Below are 13,559 nucleotides of genomic sequence, written 5' to 3'. Positions count from 1 at the left end.
AACTTACTTGAATAATGTGAATCAATGTTACTGAACAATGTACCTGTATTTGTTTCTGGAGGTAAACATTCTACTTGTGAGTGTGGTTGTTTAGTTGCTGTGTGATTATACGTTTGAGAAATGGTATTTGTTACTGCATCTGAGTAAAAAATATAGATTGAAAATCATATATTAATAAAAATACCAAGCAAAATAAAGAGGCTCACTTACTTTCACCTGAGCTTGTGGTAGCAACACTACCAATGGATTTTGATGCTACAAAGTCATCTTCAGTGAATACTTCTGGATTAAAAGGAAAAATACCAGTCTTCCTGAATGCATTGACAGCAGTAGCCATACAAGAAGCTTTTAAAAATGCTGGAGTAAAAATTGAAAAAATATCTTTCAATCCTATGGTACACTGAGGATGATCTCTCATCCATTTATTTACCTCAGCAGTATAAAAATTGCTTAATGGCTTCATGTAAGATACATCCAGTGGCTGAATTTTGTGGGTACAGTGTGGGGGAAAGCAGATCATCACAACACCATTAGATTGAGCCAGTTTAATTGCATCAAGGTTCTTAACATGCGTTGCATGGCCATCTAATAGCAACAATACTGGGTTACTCGTACTTGCATTTGAGAAATGAATAAACCGTTCTAGCCACTTTGTAAATACTTTCTCTTCCATCCAGCCACTTCCATTAAACTCAGCCCATGCATCTTGCTGCTTGCCTTCCAAGTATCTTGGATTTTCATTCTTGCGAGGAAATATTAGCATCGGTGGCATATATTTCCCTGAGGCCGAAAAACATATACAGGCAGTCACAGTTGTGCCTCTTTCTGCAGAAACTTTCGAACCAACCTGTCTCTTGCCTTTTAATGCTAACACTTTTGCTTGGCTCTTAGGGTTGCAAGAAACACCTGTCTCATCTACATTGTAGATGTTTTGAGCATCAAAATCATACTGATCATATGCACTTTTCAGTATTTTATAAAATTCATCAATGCTACGTTTGTTAAAGCCACTTGCTCTAGCTGCAGATGTTGGCTCTGGTTTTCTGAGTGAGAGTTGAGGATTTCGTTTGAGAAAACCTTTAAACCAGTCTTCTCCAGCTAACTGAGTATCATTGTTGAAACGATTTGGTATATTTAAATTTTGAGCAAAAGTGTACGCTAGCCTTCGAACTTCCAATTGGGTGAAACCATGCAATCTTGCCTCATTCTCTAAAATTTTGTCGCACATATACTTTTCCTGCTCTGCAGTAAAAACAGACTTGTACCCTAAAGCTAAAATTATTACATAAAAATACATTTAACCTCAAAATATTGATCGACGTTTTTATAGCGTACTCACCTGGTTTATAAGCAAAATCGTCTAAAACTTGTGTTTTTGATATCTTAATAAATTTTCTTCGCAATGTTTCTCGAGGAATCTTGAATTTTTCGGATATGGATCCTATTGTTTTCCCTTTCGCTAAAGCGTCTAATGCACTTTTTAAATCTTCGGCAGACCATGACTGCCTGCTCGTTACCTTTTTATAGTTACGCACCATTAATATTTGCTATCACCTACACTTAAAATTAACTAAATTACTTAACAATAAGTAGGTACGTAGGTAGGTACCTATAGCATTTGATACATCCTATTTTATTTTATTTATGTGCGCCTGCATATAGGCTACCGCAACCGAGCCGATATACCCATATCACCTCATGAAAATACACCCATTCCGCCCCAAAGGTAATTTTTATTTAAAACAGTTACAATAATTTTATTCTTAAAGGGTAATATGAAAATAGATCATCAATTTGAAGTTAGATAATTAAACATTTAGAAAGAATAGTTTTTAGCCTTCAGTATATTATTTTTCATAATTTTTTTATTCGTTGAAAATCCTTAAAGTTATTTCTTTTACGGCCTGAATTTTCATCGTAAAATATCTTAGTTTTTTAATTGATTGGATCACTATTTTTTATTAATAAAAACTACTTTATCTTTTAATATGCAATAAACAAAAGTATAGCAATTAACATATCATTATTTTTGAAATATTGCAAATACCCATATTCCCCGAATACCCATCTCGCCCCGGTCTCCCCTAGTTGGAAAATTGTGAGACTTTTCCCCTCCACCTCGATGCGATGTATATATGTATAACTGTAAATAGTAATAATTTTCTCTCGACGCGTGCGTGTGGTGTACATGCGCCGCGGGGTCAGCGTCAATTGCCGCAATTGGAGTATTAATTACGTAGAAGGCGACACTGCAGCTTATACATTTTCCCCTCTCCCTCTCGTTCGAGGGAAAATCATTCCTCGTGGCGAATCCGTATTTTCTGGAGGAAAACTTCCCTCCCTTGACATCTAATTGCTCGCGTCTGTGTCTATATATGTTAATGTACAAGGTGGCGGTGCGGAGGGGGGGTGTATTATACTCTCGAGTCAGCCGTGTCGGTACACGTGTTGAATAACGATGAGCTTCGTTCTCCCGCAGGTACCGTATATATAAATATACACGTATATCGGCTCCTTGCACTTTCAGCGCTGCACTCGCTGTCTCGTTGGCCTATCGATTTCTCAGTTCTCTGCTCGCTTTTTGCGCGTTTTCGCTGAGAAATTAATTACCGTGTACTTGTTACGCGACACTGGATTAATGGAGATTCCAGTCTCTGCGTGTCCTCGTATTTATTTAGTACGTAGAGAACAATTTTTTTTTTTTTTGAAAAAAATGTGTATTATGTCTCTCGTATGGGTGGAACGGTATGAATGAAATTCTAGAGAGGTAGAGGATGTCAGTCGCATGATTTTTTTTTTTAGAGTTTTTCCGCGTAGGATGATGCAGCACAGTTATCAGAGAAGAAAATATTACGTGGATAATTTTTAATACACGAAAAGAGGCAATACGGGTAAAAAAAGCTCGTTCGTAAATGGTACAATGGTACAGTTGAACCGGCTTTTCGACGAAAATTCTTAGGCAAAATTGGTGAAAGTTACTCTGGCGTAAATCCAATGCAAGAGAGAGAAGGAGAGAAAGGACCCTGGCGTCTGAGCGGCTGAAAAGCGTCTTTTTATATACGTAAGAAAGTAAGTATAAGCTTTCAAATCAAAGTTTCTACCAGTGTTTCAATGAAAAGTTATTTTCTCCCCCCCCCCTCCTCTCTCTTTTTGTATGTATATCATTTAAGTGCATCTATACCCACAGCTCCCTCCCTCTCGGCTGCGTTTAATGAAAAAATTCTTTTCTCCCGTCACGAACTGAACTTGTTACTCTGTAGCTGTGCAGAGGAAAAAAAAAAAAAAAAAAAAAAAAAAAAAAGAGGTTGTGTACTTTATACACCAAGTGTATCGCGCAAATCTCAACTGAAATGGTCGAGAGAGGCGAAAAAGGTTCAAACAAATTGAAGCATAAATGGACTGACCTACTTGAACGTCTAAATTTTTAATTAAAATTTTCCCGCGCTGTAACCTCCGAAGAGATGTATATTTCGCACAAAGACTACGCGATATTCCATTGATTGTTCCCAGAAAGTATACCCCATTACTAACTCTCCGGCCAAAAAGATAAAAAAAAGAAAAATACATCAGACCAGATTGATGAGATCTATATAATCAGTAAGTTTTACTTGGCAACTCTTGGACTGAAATGGCCATTGTTGCGCAACAAAATCACAATCCCGCAGTGGTGTATACGGCGCTACGGTGCTGATAAGGCGGGCGTCCCTCGGAGGAAGAGGAGGAACAAAAGGAAGCGAGAGATATAGAGTTTTGTCGTTGCGAGAGAGACAAAAAAAATCGATTCCGATAGTAGAAACAACTACCTGTTTGTTGACAGTTTCGGAAAATCGTGATAAACAAACAACTGATCTCACTTTATTTCGAGGAAAGAAAGCGAGATACTAAGCGAGAGAAAAAATTAAAAATGCTCGTATGAGTAAGTGAAAATATTGATTGGGTCTTCGTCCATTAGGATAGAGATAATAGTTCCAGGAATATTTGTTATCTCAAACAAAATAGCAGAGGTGACGCTCTAAAGTTTGGGAAAATCCACCTATCCCCGAGACATCACTTATTCTTCTCCAGCGATGAGTCTCTCTTCCGAGTCGTCGATACGGATATTTTTGGCTCCTATCCATGTTCCTCTGGATAATTATTCACGTTACGAAGCTTTGAGGTTTTTTTTTTTTTCACAACATTGAACACATGTTTTGGTTAAACCAATGAAGACCAATACCTTTTTTTTTCCAACTATTTGCACGTTTAATTATGAATGAAACTTTGTCAACAAATAAACTGTGTAAAGAAAAATAAAGCGTTGTGTTGGGTCATCGCGTTGGTATATGCTACAGCGTATACAAGTGTATATAATATAATGTGCGCGCGTGCACTTGCAGGGGAAAAAAAAAAAATATTCAGGGGTGCTGGCGCGACGAACTAAAGTTAGAAAACTCGTGCCTGCCCCGTATGCACTTGTAAGTGTGTATAGGTATACTATATATGACCCAAGGAAGTGCAAGACAAGTATACATTATGGTTGCCGTCACAGTGTGGGTTCCACTGCGCGCACTTTTATATATAGAAAACGGGTGTGGTGAACCAGCGGACGCGGAAAGACACACCACTGCTCGCTATGGGGAAACTTTCATTTTTTAAACGAAGATTGAAAAAAAAAGAACCCATGAGAAATCCGTCGCGTCACGGTTCACCGAAAAAAAAATTCTTCTATTAATAGATCAAGCTGGGATACAAAAACAAAAAAAACAAAAACTCACACGTGGGCGAGCGTTTGTTACTGCCGCTCTGCAGGGGCGTTGGCTTTTATAATTAAAATCCAGGGATTCGATTCGGTGCTCGTATTGACCCCCGATGAAAGAAGCAGCCCGCGTTACTTTGTAACCAGTTCGTGGGTGGAATTTCGGGTGAGCTCTCGACTTTTCAAACGGAATTTTTATCAGTGCAAGCAGTTGCGAACGAATTTCCGGAATTTTAATTACACACGGATTGCGCCTCTTTGGATTTTCTGGGTGTTAATTTTCACGAAAAAAAGAAAAAGAAAGAAGTGCAGAGTACGTACATGTATACCCACGCGCCAACGAGAGACAAACCGCGATTTTCCCGGGGATTCGTGGCTGATGTACGATATTTCCTCTCCAATGACAGATAATATAGAGGAGAGAGAGGATGAGGCCCCCCCGAGAAAAACATCCTTTCCGATATGGACCGTATTGATTAATCGTCGCACTCCATCTTCTGCGCCTAATTACAGTGCGCCTCGGACGTGGTGTATAACATGTATTATACATATAGTACGGAGATCGATCGATCATAATTAATAAAACAGCGATGGTGTAATTGCCGCGAAAATAAGCGGGTGACGCACGCGTTGTACCAATAATAATTAGTCCGGTGAATGGAGTCCGTCAGTCATCGGTCAATCGACAGATTAGCAATTTGTAAACAAACGCGCTGCACACGGAGGAGATTGTAAATACTACATACACACTCGACAAATGAATCATATCCCTCTCGCTCTCTATCTGCACCAACAGCCCAATTAACGCAAAAATTACAAGATTACGCCGTTATCTCGAAAAGAAAAAGGGTGTATCACGGCAGTATACTCGTTATCGGGAAAGGAAGGAGGAAAGATAAAAGCGACAGCGGAAGTATGTACGGAAGGAAAGATAATATAATTATGGCGGAGGAGCAAAACTTGCCGAAACTGCGAGTAGAGTCGCAGACAGTGTTAATAAAAATATTCCTGGGATACCAAAAGTAGCCGAATGATAACGGGATGAAGAGACAGAGGGGCCGAAGCTCTCACCCACTTGTATATATACAGGGAGTGAAATGTATTGGGATCGATCGAGAAAAAAAAGGGGGGCGGGGGACTCTATTGTACATCCGAAGAGTAAACACGAGCCGGAAGATAAAGGAGACGGTGGGGGTCTGCGAACAAAAAAAAAAAAAAAAAAAAAGGTCGATTCGCCCGGGGGGGCCGAGGTGTGAAAGGAAAAATGGGACGATTGCCCGAGGTGTGGACCAAAAGACGCGGAGAAAAAAAAAAAAAAAAAAAAGAAAGAGAGAAATGCAAATTAGGCCGGCGTCAATGAGAAGAAGAATGAAGCGAGAGGAGGGATCGATGATGTCGAGCGTTGAAAGGCGGCGTGCATGCAGGTTGTGTACTGCGAAAAGTGAATAATCGAAGGTGCTTGCTTGCACGGCAGTGCAAAAAGTGTACACACACACATACATGTACATATATACGTGTGGGGAAAGAAAGAAAGGAAGAAAGAGCGAGAAACGAAAGCGAAAGAGAGAAGGGAAAAAAAAGGGGGGGAAAGAAGGGAGAGACCAGCCACGACGGCGTCACTGTCGGTGCCGCCATGGCAATGTATACATGTATACCACCCATACCATCAAGCATATAAGTAGGTATAGGACTGCAGAGAGTAGCGGAGAGAGAGAAAGAAAAAAAAAGGCCACGAACGAACGAAGCTGTAGGGAGCATACACACACACACACACACACACACACAGAGGCGTTAGCAAAAAAGAAGCAAACTATCGATCGATGCAATACGTACCATATAGGTATATACTTATGTGTACCGTTATAGCGAGCGAATGCAGAGAGTTAGCATCGGGCGCGCAGAAACACACATATACAGCGCGAGGAGCTGCACCGGCTGCGCCAATGTGCGTGAACGCGCAACTCGATTATATTGTATATGCCAGGCACGGCGCACTCGGTGCAGTATTATGGGGTATGTATGGCACGTATATATATAGGTATGGACCAGCCATGGCTGCAGTGATTAAACCTAGGGGTACCTAGTAACTGCGCGCGATGACGTGCAATGGAAACCTGCGAGCGAACGAACGAACGGCAGGAATAAAAAAAAGAAAAAAGAAAATAGTATAGGTATACCTAGACGAGAGCTTGGAGGGATTTTTCGGTTCTTTTTTCCCATATACTCCTATATGCTAGCACGTATAGTATTATACATCTACACTCGCTGTACGACTGCGAAGCAACCCTCTTCCGGTCCCTCTGTTTTTTTTTCTCTTTTTTTCTATTTTTTTTTTTTTTTCGCATCCGCGCGCGCGCGAGCGTGCACATGTGTGTGTACGCATAAACGATGGCGAGACGCACCGGCGACGACGCGACGGAAGGAGAGCACGCATCGGAGAAAGAGGAAGTAGAGAGGGAGAGAACTATAAGGGCTCTACACACGCGCACTTGCTCTTTCTGCGGGTTTTCTTTTGCTCGGTGATGCAGCCGATGTTGATGATGACCGGGTGCTCTTGGCAATGTATACCCTCTATGTACCTACTCCTGTCCTGTTCGGCATCATCGGCTACACCGTGCCCCGCTCTCTATTTCTCTTGGAAAAAAAGAGTTTTTTTTAAAAAAATCCGATATCGTATAAATATAGTCTCGTTTCCATATCCCATTAATTGATTGTACACATTATATAATATACTCGTATATTTATACCTATACACATACAAAGGCCAACTCGCCTAGCTAGTGGCGATCCTCCGTGCTGATAAATAAGTATATATACTTACTTACTTACTCAGAGAGGGAGCATTTTTCTTTATTTCTTTCTTCCTTTCTTTGTACACTTTTACGTGTGCAGTGTGTAGTATGGATGGAAAACCGCTGAGGCCACTGTACATTAGAAAGTAAAATGAGCAAAGCCTCTCCATACTCTATAATATTGCAAAGTACCTGTGTTCGAATCGATAGCGGGGGAAGGGAAAAAAAAACTCACATTTTCATATACGGCTCGTGCGCTTTTTTTTTATTTACAAGTGTCCCGTGTCTACCCCCACCCCCCACCCCTCCTATATTTATAAACACGGCATTTTTCATTCGCCACTCATATCTGATTTCGCGAGTCCGTTTCGCTCGCTCCGCCAAAGTATTAGTCAGCCCTGCATACCCCGGTGTGTATATACCTACTGCCAGTGTGCGTTGCGAGTATTGTATTATCCTTTGCATCATCGGCTGAAACAGAAAGAGGGTGAGGGGTGAGGGGTGGGAGGAGAAGAACGAGATAGAGATAGCGGCGCTTGTAATATACGTGCGCTTCTCTTTTTATATATCCATTACGCTCCGCTCCTCTTTTTTTCCTTCCATCACCCCCCCCCCCTCCGTGCATCTATCTATCTTCATTCTCCCTCTCTCGCTGTTCTGCTTCTTTATTCCGTCTTCCTCGTTTAGCCTCTATTATGGCATGTACGCGCTCAGTCTCGCTTTTTTTTTTTTTTTTTCCTTGCGGTATTGTACACGTCCCTCGCACACGCATCTCTCTTGCGTTTCATTCGCGGACTGTGTAATAATAATATTATGTACAATGCGCCGCTCCCGACGGTCTGCTTCTCTTTCATTTTCTCCTCTCTCCGCGCGCTACCGCGGCTATCTCTAATTTTTCGCGAAAACCCGACGCTCCGAGCAAACTCTATTATTACATACATACATGATTTTTGTTGTCGTTTTGGATATATGGTATACAGCTGGATGAATCGTCAAATAATTCACCGATGTGTCTATATTGTATACAAAATTTACTTAGTCAAAAGGAAAAATACAATAAAAAAACCTTATGAATCACACGATTAATTTATACCATTACACATGGGCTCGACCGAACATAATCTCCGGTACATAAGATAAAGAGACTTTCGTCACCCATTTTTAGTACAAAAATTATAAACCACTGGTTCGGGAGAATAAGGTCGGTGTCCTAGTACTCGGCCATGTCCCAATAATCGGTCATTCGGCTGATTTTTTAAATATTAATTTTTTATACCTAATTGAATACATAACGAAGGACCTACTTATAAAAGAAAAAAGTGACCGACTATTGGGTTATTGATTTTGTTTCAAAGTCTCCAATCTTGGGAGATAAAACATTCCTGAAACTCCTATAAAACAGATTGTTTTTTATCTGGGTGACTCTAGCTATCGGTATTTCCAATCGTTGGGGGATCGATCTCACCCTCTTTCCCCCCCTATTTAACGAGCACATCTTTATTGAAACCCACGCGAGTAGTCGTAGCTCGCGGTAATGTAAGATCCAGCTGTCGCCATCACCCAATGGATTAATTCCCGCAATTTAATTAAAAAACAGCCGATTACCGAGACACTATCTCGCTAATGGGAACGATTTGGCTCTGAAATCGACGTATTTAAATACAAACAAACAAAAAAACCCCGCGAGTATTAAGCATCGCTTCGACCGAAAATTTCCAAGTTTATACAGTTACCCTAAATGCGCTCGGATGGGCGTACATCTACATAGTACAATATATATATACTTGTTTTTTACCCCCCGACGAACGTTTCCCCAGCAGCAGCCACGGCGTCGCCGAGAGTTGGTTCCATTGTCGGGGACTTGGCACGATGACAAAAATAAAATATTCGCCAGATACGGATGGATGGATGTGTAGAGAGGAAGAGGAATGAAAGTGCAGCAATAAAAAAGAAATAAAACTGAAAAGAACAGCCTCCCTTTCAACAATAACATTATCGATCACGGTTTTTTTTTTTATTTGCGAATAGTAAGAAATAAAAGACGCCACGAGTTTACTCTTTAAATGACCATACGAGAGTAGAGAGAGAGAAAGAGGAGAAGATGTAACCCACACTACAGGATGGATAATACGATACTGCCGACGCTGCCCCCCCTTACGGTGAAAGCCCCCTCGTGGCTCCCAAAAAAAAAAAAAAAAAAAAAAAAAAAAAAAAAAAAAAAAAAAAAAAAAAAAAAAACCCCGCCTAGAGAGTTTAATTATCTCCTTTCTCTGTCTATGTGAACAAGTGGGCTACAGCCGGTGCATATTATATAGACAGCTTTTAGCATGTGCACTGGGAGAGTCCTCCCTTTCCCCTCCAGCCTACTCGGCTTACTCGCAGGGCTTGCTTTCCTCTATCTCTCTCTCTCTCTCTCTCTCCTCGCGCGTTAATTCGAGTCAGCGACTTTTAACGCTACCTCCGCGCTATACTGCCACATATGTGTGTGTGTGTGTGTGTGTGTTGCATCGCGGCGCACACGTATAAATGCATCGTGAGCGAAAATGTCGTTGGGCGCCCAACTCTGCTGTCACTTGTGTGCATCAGGTGTACCTCTATACGTGCTCAGACTTTGGAGCTCAGAGGAGTGAAAAAAAAGATGCATCGCACGAATTGTTATATATATATATATATATATATATAATGTTTTATATTTATAACAATAGATACGAGAAAAATAAACTAATTTTTGTTACTCTGAAAAAAGTAGAGTTTATTTAATAATTATTATACAATATTTACAATATTTACAGCGTAATTTTACCTGAAAAAAGTAGAGGAACGAAAATATAAGTCTATTATCTCTATTGTATTTTATATTTTACACTGAAGACTGTAATTTTATATTTCACTTGCTTCTTGATCCTTATTTGTTCGCACTACCTTTCTCTCTGAGTTTATATCTGTTACTACTCCTTTTCCTCTCTCTTCTCTATTGTTTCACTTCTTACCTTCAATATCCTTACCCCCTCTATCAATCACCTATCAAAGGACACGCTTTATTTGTATTTAAAGAGAGTATACTTTCTTTACATCTCCCCCCCTCCGTATGAGCCGAAAATTGGAACATCTCATTGCATTTTGTTTTATTTACATTTCTTTCTCACTAAAATCGTCGTCATTTAGTTCCATATTCGTTGGAACCAATTTTGTTATGTGAAATAAATCTGGTTTTCTATTTTTTTTCTGTTTTTATTTGATATATAGACTCTGAAATTTTATTTATTATTTCATAAGGTCCAATTCGTAATCTATCCATTTTTCTCCTATTTAGTCTGTTTCCATTTTCTATATATACTAGATCTCCAATTTTAAATATATGATTTTTTCTGTTTTTATCAAATATTTTCTTGTTATAATTGTGCGATTTAATGGTATTTTCTATTGCTGTTTGTCTATTCTTTAGCCAGATGTCTTTGTTATCTATTGTTATTAATTCTTGAGGTGTTATGCTTACATCAGTCCCATCTAGTAAATATTGCGGTGTGAATCCTGTAACAGAATGTTCTGTCTCATTATACTTTTTTATACATTCATGAGCTATTGATGTCCAAGCTTTTTTATTTTGGTTTTCGTTTAATTTGCACCTAATTTTATTAACTATTGTTTGATTGAGTCTTTCATTTAATCCGTTAGAAAATGGCGCATTAACAGCTGTAAAAACTATTTTGATATTATTGTGTTCCAAAAAATCTTTGAAATCTTTTGAGTTTATTCCTGGGTACTGATCTGACAAAATCATTTCTATTTGTTCAGTATCTATTATTTTTCTTACTAGTTTAATAAAGTCACTTGCCGTTTGTGTCTTAGATGTTATTATATAAGCATACCTGGTAAAGTGATCTACTAGGAGGTGTAAATATTTTTTTGTTGATCTATTTCCTCCAAATCCACCAATGGTATCTATTGAGACAATTTCAAAAGGTTTTTTTGCTGGGCCTAAATGTGACATTTGGCCGTATTTAAGTTGACCTCTTGATTTATTTTCTATACATATTTTACATTCTCTACATGTTTTGATTATATTTTTTGTTAAATTCTTCGCTGTGTAGTTTGTGCTTATTCTAGTCATCATTTGTTTTATTCCAATATGAAACCATTCTTTGTGTATTTTTTTAATCAATTTTTTACTAAACTCTTCTGATAGTATTATTTTTTCTTTTTTTCTACTCTTTTTATAAAAAATTTCATTTCTTTTTATTAACATTTTATTTGATTTTTGTATTTCTTTGTTTTTTTTTTGATCTATTTTGATTTCATCTATTTCTATTAAATTTATTATTCTTAAAAATTCTTCGTTATTTATTTCTGGTTCTAATACCGGATTTCGGCTAAGACAGTCTGCTTCTATATTTTCTTTTCCTGGGATATATTTTATTGTAAAATCATATTGCGATAAATAGTAAGTTAAATCACCTAGTTCTTCGTCTGTTCTTACTTTAATATTTAGATTTTCTAATGGTTTATGGTCTGAATATACTATAAATTTTTTTCCAATAAGCCACAGCTGCCAATATTTTATTGCTTCTTTTATAGCCAAACATTCCAAATATATTGCTTTTTTTTTCTTTTGTGTTTCTGTTAGTTTTTTTGAAAAATATGCTATCGGTTTATCTTTTCCATCAAATTGTGTTTGTTTAAACACTGCTGCTATTCCTTCTATTGATGCATCTGTGTACAGTTTTATTTCTAAGTTTGGGTCAAATATCTCTAAAATTGGTTTTGAGCACAGTAACTTTTTTGTTTGTTGAAATGATTTTTCACATTCCTCTGTCCATATAAATTTTTCATTTTTCCTAAGTAATTTGTGGAGTGGGTCTAATAATATCGCACTTTTCGGAATATATTCATGATAAAAGTTTATTTTGCCTAAAAATTGTCTAATATTTTTTTGGGTTCTTGGTTGTGGAAAGTTTTCTATTGCTATTAAATTATCTTTTATTGGACGAACGGTATTATTTTCTATTATGTGTCCGAGATACTTTGCAGAATTTGAACCAAATGTACATTTTTTAAATTTTAATCGAAATCCTTCTTTTAATATTGCGTTTAAAACTTGTTTGATGTGTTCTATATGTTTTTCAAAAGTTGGTGAAAATATAAGTATATCATCTATGTAATTTTCTGCAAAATTTTTTTAAATTATTTTTTTTTAAAATGTTGCTTAGTATTCTTTGGAATATTGCTGGTGCTGTTTTTAAGCCAAACGGAAGGCAAGTCCATTGGTAGTGTCCATCTTGTGTAATAAAACCAGTTTTATTTCTATCTTCAATTCTAAGAGGTATTGACCAAAAAGCCGAATTTATATCTAGGGTGGTGAAAAATTTACAGTTTCTTGTTTTTGTTATTAAATCTTCGATTAGTGGGAAAGGTTGTGCTTGCGGTACAATTAATTTATTTAGGTCTCTAAAGTCTATGCATAGTCTTGATTTCTTATTTTCTTCTTTTTTAAATGCTAGAGTAACAGGTGCTGCAAAAGGGCTGTACGATTCTTCTATTAATTTTTTTTCAAGTAATTTTGCTACTTGTTGTTCTATCTCTTTTTTATCTTCTATTGTACATCTATATGGTCTTTTGCTACAGTATTTTTCTTCTATTAAATCTATTCTTGCTTCATAATCTTTAACTGTCCCTATGTCATATTTGTTTTTTGCAAAGACTGAATTGTATTTCTTAATTATATTTTTTATCTCTTTCTTTTTACTATTTTCTAAATGTTCTAATCGTAAATCGCTTTCCTCTTCTGTCACATGCTCATTAAAGTTTATTTTTACTTCCGTAACCTTTTCTGTTGAATTCTGTTTTATATGTTGATCTTTTTCTTTGATTATTTTTTTCTTTTGGGAAATATTTAAATTCTCATCTTGTATAAGTCTAAATTTTTTTATCATATCTAAACCTATTATAATATCCTCAAAGTCTTCTCTTTCCACTATATCTAAGTCTATTTCTTCTTCTATTTCGAATATTTTTACTTTCACTTTTATTAAGCC

This window comes from Copidosoma floridanum, unplaced genomic scaffold (assembly GCF_036245765.1).
Source record: "Copidosoma floridanum isolate Cflo_tuat_1 unplaced genomic scaffold, Cflo_Japanese_pri ptg000014l, whole genome shotgun sequence".
NCBI lineage: Eukaryota > Metazoa > Arthropoda > Insecta > Hymenoptera > Encyrtidae > Copidosoma > Copidosoma floridanum.
This window is presented reverse-complemented; position numbering follows the sequence as displayed.